General features: G+C 36.8%; 2 pseudogenes; both read right to left on the reverse strand.

The window, feature by feature from the left end:
• Positions 1 to 5,917: 5,917 nt before the first annotated feature.
• LOC101016902 lies at positions 5,918 to 6,552 on the reverse strand (annotated as a pseudogene).
• Positions 6,553 to 6,675: 123 nt separating this feature from the next.
• LOC103883830 lies at positions 6,676 to 7,844 on the reverse strand (annotated as a pseudogene).
• Between the last annotated feature and the right edge of the window lie 2,623 nt (positions 7,845 to 10,467).

The following is a 10,467-nucleotide window of genomic DNA, read 5'->3' on the forward strand; positions in this document are numbered from 1 at the left end:
CAGAGGACAAGAACAAGAAAAACAGCTGTGAACCTAAGACAAAAGCCAGAGGGTTGGAACTTCTGGCCTTCTCTTGGGAAAGTGAAGTGAGGGCTGTAAATGCAGAAGTAAATCAATTGACAAAGAAGAAGCCATAAAAGCAAGAGTCAGAAGAAGCAAGGACAAGGAGAAGGAAGGCTTTCCAACCTGACTCCGAGTTCTAGGATACAGAGGCTGTGTCAAGACTTATGTAGAATGGCCTAAACTGATCACTGACTTTTGGAAAAACTCTTCCCAGCTCCTACTGATAATGAAATCACTGGCCAATGTTGCACTGGTTCCCCTACAATATTCACTCGTTTTTGGAGGGTCCTTAGGGAAGAACATAATGGCTCTAATTTGACACTAGTTCCAGGTTCTAATAAGAAGATATTCAACTAAAACATAGCCATTTGCCTCCATATTTTAATGTAGCAAACAGCTCACAACTTCAGTATACTTTATTTAGATAAGAGGAAACAGTAGGGTCAATTACACATCTGGAATTTTAGAGAGGATGCTTTCTTTGTGAGCCAATATGGAAAGTTCAAATGAATTAATATGTGCTTGGAAATTTAAGTTTAGCTCTTCAATTTGCAGTGAAAATTACTAATACTTAAAAGTATTTTCATGACTATTCTATATATATTATATTGAGAAAAAATTCTAAATATAATCAAAATCTGTTCTTTGTCTGCCTTGGAAAGTTTCTTCCTCTGACCATCCAAGATAAGGGTGATCCAGCATTATGTCTGATACGTAATAGATGTCTACTGGATAATTGATTGATGCAGTGCTCTGGGGATCCCAAACATAAGCCTGGCAGCGGGTAATGAAATGGAGAGAGAGGTGGAAGACAAAAGAGGAAAGGAACAGAAGAAGGGGAGAGAGGAAGAGGAGAGCTATATACAATGGGGCCTGATGCAGGATCTGAAAGGTCATCTCAGGGAGTCCACTTAGTGGCATCTGTGATACAGGAGATATAATCCAGACCAAAGCAATCCCCTGATTCCAGGAAGGTCTGATTATAAAGCAACCTAAAAAACACCTAGTTGATAAGAATTTAAAGGAGGTAAGTTAGTCAAAACCTGCTCTCAAAATGTTTCAGATGTTTGTGGAACAGGCATTGCCAATTTCTCACACACATGCCAATTGAGTAGATTGTTTATGTCAAGCTTCATCAATATGAGGATTCAGTCTCATCCAGGGTATCGGCTGGACAAAGGATTAGCATTTTTTCTGAGCTAAGTGAGCTACACGTTTGCTGAAGGTATTCCAGATCCTGGACATGATGAAGTTGCCTGCTTGGGCAACTTGATAGGCTCCACAAGAGTTTATCCACTTCTTGTTTGTTTGTATATTCTCCTCTGCCAGAGATATTTCCAGAGTTATTATGCACAAAAATGAAATGAAACAGCCAGGAATTTCAGAACACTTGCCATGTTTTTAGATGTAAGACAATTTCCTTGAGAAAGGTCATTGGTCTGGCATGATGAGAACGTAATATATTTTGATGAATTACTTCTGCAAAGCCCTAATTCCTGAGATGCATACACTAGCTTGACTTGTGCCCAATCCTATCCTCTCAAGCCTCTCTGTGGCTACCAGCCTGCTGGTCTTTCCTTGCTGTCCTTTCCTCTGGTTTCCTGGAGTTGCGGTGCTGCAAGGAAGAAAGAATGCACTGCTTGTTTCTTGCCGTTGATGTTCAGCACAAGGGCTGGCATCACTGCCTGGTGCCTTGAGCTCAAGCCAGAGCATCACAGAAAAACATACAGACAAAAACATTGTTATAACCTTGATTTTGCAGTTCAAAATCAAGTGTGACCACGTCTGCCTAGTCTGCAGAGCCAAAATCCTTGGGTCCTACTTCTAAAAGTTCCCAAGCAGTAGAAGGGAGGGTATATGGAAGAAAGGATGACATCAGAATGTAACCACAGTTACATTCTCCCTGTAACCAGGAGCCAGTTCCAGCTGTAATTAGGTTCTCAGAAAAGTGGTGGCAATTTTACACTGTATTCAGTGTCTTAACTTTAAAAACTTGCTTTTTGCTAGATTATAATGAAAGACGGATTTCATTTTAAAAGTGCAACATTAGGAAATAACATGTGATGTGGAAGACATTCACAATCGAATTAAATGTTACGATTTAAACTATGAAATTCTCCAGAATTTTAATGTACACATGGCTCACTATTAGATCTTGCTAAATATGTAGGTTGTGACTCTGTAAGTCTGGGGTGGGACCTGAGATTCTGTATCTCCAACAAGCTCCCTGGCCAGGTCAGTGCTGGTGGTCTTGGGATCACATTTTCAAGCAAGCCTCTAGACTGCATTGGTTAAGAAAGGGTACATACTTGAAAGAACATGGCCTGCTTCCCAAGCCATTCAGCTGACTTACTGTCAAAAAGGAACATCCTGGGCCAGGTGTGGTGGCTCATGCCTATAATCCCAACACTTTGGGAGGTCGAGGAGGGTGGATCTCTTGAGCTCAGGAATTCAAAACCCGTGTGGGCAACATGATGAAACCCCAGCTCTACCAAAAATGTAAAAAATTAGCTGGGTGTTGTGGTGTAAGCCTGTAGTCCCAGCTACCTGGGAGGCTGAGGTGGGAGGATCCCTTGAGCCCGGGAGGCAGAGGTGGCAGTGACCTGAAATTGCCCCACTGCACTCCAGCCTGAGAAACAGAGGGAGACTCTGTCTCAGAAAAGAAAGAGAAGAAAAGAAGAAGAAAAGAAAAAGAAAGGAACATCCTACAGCAAATAGTTTAAATCACACTTTTTGATATCACTGTGATAAAATTCTAAAATAAAAGAACAATTAAGAATGAGAAAATGAAAATGACTACCAATAGTAAGGTAATTTAAACTCCTTATTAGTAAGTTTGAAAATCCAGAAAAAAATATATATATAGCTTTTGAGAAGGATACAAATTTTAAAAAAAAAAGAAAAAAAGAAAAAAAAGAAAAAGAAAAGAAAACTTGAGTAGGCAGACAATCTACAGAAGTGTGTAACCCTGGAAAATATTTTTCAAGTTACCTAAGACTAAATATCCTCCAAAGTACAAGGATTAGAGCGCTTTCCAGATGAAGTCTTTCAAATCTTCAAGGAATAAATATTTAAATGTTTGTTAAATTTTCCAGAGGAAAAAGGTGGAAAGATTTCCAATTATTTGTACAAAACCATGTAACACTGATTCTAAAACTTAACAGAAAACTATATCCCAAGTTCACTCATAATTATTGATACAAAAATCCTAAATAAAACATTGGAAAATAAAGTCAAACAATATTTTAAAAGACCACAATCCCATGATTAAAGACAGTTTAGTCTGGGAATGCAAAGTTTGTTCAATATTAGCAAAACATCAAGTTAAAATGTCAAAAAGGAAAAAAGTTAATCAACTCAATAAATGATTTTCTTAAAAAATCAAATATCAATTATTTTGGGGGTGAGGGGCAGGGACAGCATCTCACTCTGTTGTCCACACTGGAACGCAGTGGCAGGATCAAAGCTCACTGCAGCCTCCCATCTCAGCTGGGACCTTGTAGTCCCAGCTGCTTAGGAGAAGTACTCAAGAGAAGCTGAGTAGCTGAGACTATAAGCAGGCACCACAACAGACAGCAGATTTATTTATTTATTTTTAGACACAGAGTGTTACTATGTTACCCAGGCTGGTCTCAAACTCCTGGGTTCAAGTAATCCTCCTACCTCGGCCTCCCAAAGCACTAAGATTACACACCTGAGTCACAGTGCCCAGCCAATTCTTTTTTAATTTAAAACAAAAAACAAAAAAAACAGGAATCAAAAGGTACTCGCTTATCATAATCAACCTGTAACCAACTGATATTCATCAAAGTTAACAAAAATAGGCAATGGGGAAAGGACTTCTATTATCAATGGTGCTGGGAAAACTGGCTAACCATATGCAGAAAAAAACTAGGCCCATACCTATCACCATACACAAAAATTAACTCAAGATGAATGAAATAATTAAATGTTAAATCTCAAATTATAAAATTCCTAGAAGAAAACCTAGGAAATGTCCTTCTCAACATCAGCCATGGCAAATAATTTATGACCAAATCCTCAAAAGCAATTGCAAGAAAAACAAAAACTGATGAATGGGAACAAATTAAACCAAAGAGCTTCTGCACAGCAAATGGAACCCTCAACAGAGTAAATAGACAACCTACAGAATGGGAGAAAACATTTGTAAACTATGTATCCAGCAAAGGTCTAATATCCAGAATCTATAAGAAACTTAAATAAATCAACAAGAAAAAAACAAAATAACCCCATTAAAAAGTGAGCAAAGGACAGACACTTCTCAAAAAAGATGTAAAAGTGACCAACAAACATATGAAAAAATGCTTACATTACTAATCATCAGAGAAATGCAAATCAAAACCACAATAAGATACCATCTCACACTAGTCAGAATGGCTATTATTAAAAATTCAAAAAATAACAGACATTGGTGAGGCTGTGAAGAAAAGAGAACATTTATACACTGTTAGTGAAAATGTAAATTAGTTCAGCCACTATAGAAAGGACCCTGGGAATTTCTCAAGAGCTAAAACAGTGACCATTTGACCTAGAAATCCCATTCCTGTGTATATAACCAAATTGTTCTACAAAAAAGTAACATATACTTCTATGTTCCTTACAGCACTATTCAAAATAGCAAGGACATGAAAACAACCTAGGTGCCCACCAACTGTGGATTGGACAAAGAAAGTATAGTGCATATACACTATGGAATACCATGTAGCCATAAAAAAGAATGAAATCTTGTTCTTTGCAGCAACATGAATGCAGCTGGAGGCCATTGTCCTAAGCAAATTAATGTAGGAACAGAAAAGCAAGTATCGCATGTTCTCACTCATAAGTGGGAGCTAAATCTTGACATAAGAGTTTGGAACAATAAATACCAGGGACTACTATAAGGGAGAGAGAGGTAGAATGGTGAAAATCTTCCTATTGGAAGTTGGGATCACTATCTGAGTGTTGGGATCAGTGGAAGCGCAAGCCTCAGCATCACACAATATACCCTTGTAACAAACCCACACATGTACCTCTTGAATCTAAAATAAAATGGAAATAAAAATAAATAAATAAAATAAAAATAAAATATGACTGCATAAAGTAATAATTAGATAAGCCTATAATGTTTAAAGATGTAATTTATATAACAATGGTAACACAAAAATGGGGCAATAGAACAAACATATAGTGGCAGAGTTTTTTGTATATTATTGACATTAAATTGGTATTAATCCACAGTGCTTGTTATAATTGCTAATTATAATCTCCAGGGCACCCACTAAGAAAATAAGTCAAAAATATAGTAAAATAAAAAAAAGAAGGGGAACTAAAATGTTACAATAAAAAATATATATGTAACAAAAAAGAAGGCAATAATGAAGGGCTAGAGGAGCAAAAAAGGGCATAAGAGAAATATATAACACAAATCGTAAAGTGACAGATATAAATATTTTCATATCAGTTATGACATTAAATGTAAATGGATTAAAATTCCAATCAAAAGGCAGAGATTGGAAAATAGATTTAAAAACATGATCCAGCCATATGCTGTCTACAAAATATATAATTATTTTAAGCAAAAATTATTTATTTTATTTTATTACTTTTTTTTTGAGACGGGGTCTTGCTCTGTCACCCAGGCTGCAGTGCAGTGTCTCAATCTCTGCTCACTGCACCCCCACATCCTGGGTTCAAGCAATTCTCCTGCCTAAGCCTTCTGAGTAGCTGGGATTACAGGTACGTGCCACCACGCCTGGCTGATTTTTTTTGTTTTTAGTACACGCAGGGGTTTCAGCATGTTGGTCAGGCTGGTCTTGAACTCCTGACCTCATGATCCACCCACCTCAACCTCCCAAAGTGCTGGGATTACAGGCATGAGCCACTGAGCCCGGCCTATTTTTAAGAAAAATGTATAATTTCTCATTTTCTACTCTTGGCATAAATTTTAATTATTTCCAGTGGAACCAAAACCTCCTAAACCCCTTTCAGTGTCATCCAAAGCTTGAACTTCTTCTGTTTCTAGATTTAAAAAAAAAAAAAAAAATCCATTCAGAACTGAACTGTGCAATTTGATCACTGTTTTTGACTTGAAACTTTGCCAAAATTAAACAGTACAACACCAATATTTCCTCTATAATTTTCGTCTATGACACCAGCTCCTACATCAATAAAGTGTTTTGCAGCCAAGCCAGACCATGGAACTACTCTTCCATAACACCCAGAGAAGGAAGAGCTATCTGAATGTCTGTTTTCATGAGTGCTTTCTCCATAGGTGGTATTGTCTAATCATGGGCATTGTACAGGTTGTAGCCTGCACTTCTCACAGACCCTCAGGTTGGAGCCATGGCATGCTCAGAGAGCTGGGCAAGGCACAGCTGCATGCCCCTCTCCTCCACAGGCCAGTCAATCTGCTGGGGGAAGCGGTGAGTGTTTCTTCAGAGCAGGTTATGACAGAGCAAGAAGGCAAGCAAGGAGAAAGCCCAGAGAACTAGAGAGCACAGGATTGACACCATGGCAGTGAACCGGCCAAAAATGTCAACATATAATTTTGATTCAAAAACGTTTCTTTATTTTTTTTTCTTTTTTTCTTTTTTAGTATAAATGCTTTTTTTGTAGACCACCTACATGACATGTTTTTCTTAAAAACAATGCCTCCACTCCAAATAAATCACGTTCAAAATAAATGAAGAGCTCAAGATGACATCAGTCCCATTTGTCTTAAGTCCTGGTGTTGTGTGGCTGACAAGCAGAAGCCTGTTATGATGACAGGTAATAGATCCAAAGTAATTGCCAAATTTGTTAATATTTTTTCCATCTCTAAGCCATCCTTAAAGGAAATCACATATGGGTTACGCCAACCTCACGGTAGTCCTGTGGAGCAACCATGCCATCTGGATTCATGTTTTCACCCATAAAGAACCGGTAGCTTTTGAAATTAGCAAGGATGTGCTTGATTTGTTCTGCAGCCCCTGTCATAAAAGGTTTTACCCTTTCTGGTCTCTGTTCTTCAAGTTTGCCATTGGTTGATTTCATATAATCTTTGGTGTATTATACTTCTTGTAGACTTGCTTTTGTGAAGCTTGTTTCCTGCAGATGATGGTTCATGACAGTATGCATACCAGTGATTACTGTGCTTTCCGTACCTTTGCTTTCAGTGCCTTCGGCGGACGCATTTGTCCACCAATGAGCGAGTCATCAATGTTACCTTCTGTCCTACTTACCATCTTCCCCTCCACCTCCAGGCACAGCCCATCCACAGTCTCCCAGATCTTGTAAATGTGGGAGAACATCTCATCATGGCTGATGAAGTCCCAGTAGATAAATCATGATGGCGGCTGAAGGGAGACGATGGCATCTCTAGCTTAGCAGGAGCCCACAGCTCGGAGTGAGTGGGGTGCAGCTTGAGCAGCGCTCCAAGGAAGCGGGGAGCGGCAGAAAAGAAAAACCAATTTCAAAAACCAAAGCAAGAAAGTAAAAGGATGGTAAAGGGGATACAATGCATAAGGTAACCAAAAGAGAGCTGAAGTTTCTATATTAATATCGAACAAAGTAGACTTTAAGAAGAAGAATATTTTGTAATGATAAAAGAATAAATTCATCAGAAATAAGAAAAACAATTATAAATGTGTGTACATGTGACAACAAAATCTAAAAATACACGAAGTAAAAACTGACAGAACTGCAAAGAAAATAATTCAATAACAACAATCGGAAACTTCAATACCTCACTTTTAATAATGGATATAACAAGGAGACAGAAGATCAAAAAGAAAATAAAAGGCTGAAACAACACTTGAAGTAAACCCAGCAGACATCTAAATAACACTACACTCAACAACAGAATATACAGTCTTTCCAAGTGCACATGGAACATTCTTCAGAATAGACGACATGTCGGGCCACAAAACCAGCCTCCATAAATTAAAAAGGATTTACATCATGTAAAGAATGTCCTCCGACTACAATGGAATAAAATTAGAAATTAACCAATGAACAAAATTTAGGAAATTCACAAATATGTAGAAATTAAGCAACACACTGCTAAAACAAACAAACAAACAAACAAAAACCAATGGATTAAAGAAGAAATCACAAAGGAAATTAGAAAGTACTTTGAGATGAATGAAAATGAAAAAGACAAACAAAAAAAAACATGACTCATGGGATACATTGAAGGCAGTGTTTAGAGGGAAATTTACTCAAAATGCCCATATTTTAAAAAATAGCAAACTCAATAGCAAAAAAATAGAAATAACCCTATTAAAAATGGGCAAAGAATTTAAATAGACATTTTTCAAAAGAAGATATACGGACAGCCAACAGGAATATGAAAAAATGTTCAATATCAGAGAAATACAAATTAAAACCACAATGATACATCATCTCATACCTATTAGAATGACTATTATCAAACACACGAAAAATAACAAGTATTGATGAAATTCTCAGGAGAAAATATAGGAGTAAATATTTATGTCTTAGGACCAAGCAATGGTTTCCTGGATATGAAACCACTTTTTATAATATTAAAAGCTTTTGTGCTTAAGGGACACTATCAAGAAGGTGAAAAGACAATCCACATAATGAGAGAAAATATTAGCAAATCATGTATCTTATAAGGAGTTTGTATCCAGAATACATAAACAACTCTTACAACTCAATGACAAAAACATAAATAACTCAGTTTTAGAAATACAAAAAGGATTTAGTAGCCATTTCTCCAACTAAGATATACAAATAGCTAATAAGTACATAAAAAGATGCTCAAAATAATTAGCTGTTAGAGAAATGCAAATTATAACCAATGAGATATAACTTCATAACCACTAATGCTTTACAAAACAATTTGGCAATACCCTTTCCTTAAGATGTGGAAACATTGAGTTTCTACATAAATCAGTCATTCCACTCCTAGAGAGAATTGAAAACATATGTTCACACAGAAACCTTTCCTAGAATTTCATAATAGCATTATTCATAACAGGCAAGAAGTGAAAAGAATCCAAATGTCAATCAATTGATGGATGAATAAATACAATGTTTTATATTCATACAATGGAATATTATGCACCCATAAGAAGGAATGCAGTACTGATACACACTATAACCTGGATGAACCATGAAAATATTATGCTAAGTGAAAGGAGTTAGTCACAAAGAACTGCATATAGTATGAATCTACTTATATTCAATTTCCGGAATAGGGAAATTCATAAAGACAGAAAATAGATTGCTAATTTCCTAGGTCTGGAGAAGATGGGGAGAAATGTAGAGTGGCTGCTAATGGGGGTTTCTTTAGGGGGGTGACAAAAATGTTATAAAATTGACTTGGTGATAGTTGTACATCTTTGTGGATATAGTAAAAACAACTGAATTGTACACTTAAAAAAAGGTAAATTTTATAGTATTCGAATTACATTTCAATAAAACTATTATTTAAAAATAGAGTTACCATTGAGTGCTAAGTAACATTTCTATCTCTTTTGAAGACCCAGGTTCTCAGGCACAATGGTCTGGGACAGGTTGAAGGTTATAGGGCTGAGACAATAAAATCAGGTTAATCTTATATTAGTAATTCTCACGAAAATGAGATTATGTTGCTGGTCTATTTTAAAGCTTGTCCTTTAGCTTCTCTCAGCTAAGGGAAATCAAAGGCTCCACAATTTTGTAAAAATACACGGAAGCCTATGGAAGTGCTACAGATGGGTTCATAATTAAAGCAAGGTGATTTATTCATCTACCAGTTCTGTGAACTTTAGCAAGACATACACTCAAATCTTTGACTGTACCTTCTGTAAAATAGAGATTTAAAAAGTACTTACTGTACTTCATAGTATTGTTGAGATAATTAAATGAGATTTAATAGATAAACAATGCCAGGCACATGGAAAAGATATGATGGATGCTAGCTGCCCTTAAAGATACATGTTAATTCATGCACACATATGTTTATTGCAGCACTATTCACAATAGTAAAGGCTTGGAACCAACCCAAATGTCCATCAGTGGTAGATTGGATTAAGAAAATGTGGCACATATACACCATGGAATACTATGCAGCCATAAAAAAGGATAGGTTCATGTCCTTTGCAGGGACATGGATGAAGCTGGAAGCTCTCATTCTCAGCAAACTATCACGACATCAGAAAACCAAACACCATATGTTCTCACTCACAAGTAGGAGTTGAACAATGAGAACACATGGATACAGGGAGGGGAACATCACACACCAGGGCCGGTCTATGGATTGGGGGCTAGGGGAGGGATAACATTAGGAGAAATACCTAATGTAGGTGATGGGTTGATGGGTACAACAAACCACCAGGGCACATGAATGCCTATGTAACAAAACTGTACATTCTGCACATGTAACCCAGAACTTAAGGTATTTTTAAAAAAAGATAT

The sequence above is a fragment of the Papio anubis genome, chromosome 6 (assembly GCF_008728515.1).
Source record: "Papio anubis isolate 15944 chromosome 6, Panubis1.0, whole genome shotgun sequence".
Lineage (NCBI taxonomy): Eukaryota > Metazoa > Chordata > Mammalia > Primates > Cercopithecidae > Papio > Papio anubis.